The sequence below is a fragment of the Crocodylus porosus genome, unplaced genomic scaffold (genome assembly GCF_001723895.1).
Source record: "Crocodylus porosus isolate Cpor-Errol unplaced genomic scaffold, CroPor_comp1, whole genome shotgun sequence".
Lineage (NCBI taxonomy): Eukaryota > Metazoa > Chordata > Crocodylia > Crocodylidae > Crocodylus > Crocodylus porosus.
This window is the reverse complement of record NW_017728950.1, coordinates 36,834,961-36,836,295: the sequence shown is the minus strand read 5'-3', so window position 1 is coordinate 36,836,295 and position 1,335 is coordinate 36,834,961. Positions and strand designations below refer to the sequence as shown.

The following is a 1,335-nucleotide window of genomic DNA, read 5'->3' as shown; positions in this document are numbered from 1 at the left end:
GAACTGGCTGACATAGAGGTTTGTAATCATTATGAGATTACCTAAACTGTAAAGAAAAGCAGCACGGGGGGACAGCAACTTGGACACGAAACGTTAGGACAGATGAAAAAAAAGCACAGGCAGGAAGAGATGAACTTGGTTTGAAAACCTGTCACCAAGGGAAGCAACACAAGGTGCTTGACTATACAGCATCATTTCTAGCCCAGTTTTGGTCTGGTCTGTGCCTCCCAGTGGCCTTAAGGGGGAAATGGTGGCCTGGATAATGGCGGGTCATGAATCCCTCTAATGACCACGGTGTCTAGCCCTTAATTAGCTGAGGCAGCACCAATATCAGCTCTCACATCCATCAATTCCAATATCCCCAAGAGGAGTGGGAGAGGTGCTTGACAATATGGCAAGCTAGCCAGCACACCTTTAATTCAGTTTCAGTTACGTCAATCCCTCCTGGTGGTCTTAAGAGGGGAATGATGTTACCTCAAGCCATGAATCCCTCAAATGGCCACAGTGCTGTACCTATAAGAAGAGCCTAGGCAGTACCAGTGTTGTCTCAGGCATCCATCAAATCCCAGTTTCAGCTGCCACAGAACTGCTGTCCTAGCAGTTTTCTGAGTGAGATTGGTGCTCCAGTGGGCCTTGCAAAGATACAGTTGAGCTCTGGATCCAGACTGAAATGCAGCCATGTCTAAGCGTCCCATGGACTTTGAAGGTCAGATCTGGATTCACACCAAACCTAAGCTTCACTTATCCATTGCGGTCCACCCCAGTTGTCTGTCCATGTGCCAATACACGCTTCTATGTCTTTTGAGCTGGGTGAAGTAACGACTATGAAACTGACATTAATACCCTGGCTGAACACCTTCCTCCAGGCCAGTGTTTCTCAACCCACCGGTTGTGACCCAAAAGTGGGTCACAAGAAGATTTCAAAGGGTCGCGCGCTGTGGCAGGACAGAAGGGTGGTGGGAAGGCGCCTGGCCCTTCCAGAGGGGGAAGAGGGAAAGGGCGAGCTGCATGGCCAGGCTGGCGGCACCAGGGCCATTGCCCGTGCTTGTGGGGGTGGGGCAGCCAGGGAGACATTGCTCAGGGGACAGAAGGGGCCATGATCAGGCTGCCTGGCACAGCTTGGCAGCCTCAGGTGGGGGGGGGCAGGGGGGTGCCACAGGCCTCTCCTCCTCCTCGCTCCAGCCCATGCCAGTGCCAAAGTAGCTCTGCTGCTGCCCATGTGAGCCAGAGCCACCTCAGCCACTGTGCTCTGGCCTGAGTGGGAAGTGGGTAGCTGGTCCCCTCTGGCAGGACAGCGGGGGCGGGAGGTTGCAGGTTGGATGTGAGGTATACCAG

The 1,335-nt window shown here is 53.6% G+C and overlaps 1 protein-coding gene across 1 annotated transcript in view; it reads right to left on the bottom strand.

Annotated features, from left to right (window-relative positions):
* TEK (TEK receptor tyrosine kinase) overlaps positions 1–1,335 on the bottom strand; it is a 73,930-nt gene that overhangs the window by 5,508 nt on the left and 67,087 nt on the right. The gene's annotated exons all lie outside the window — the stretch shown is intronic.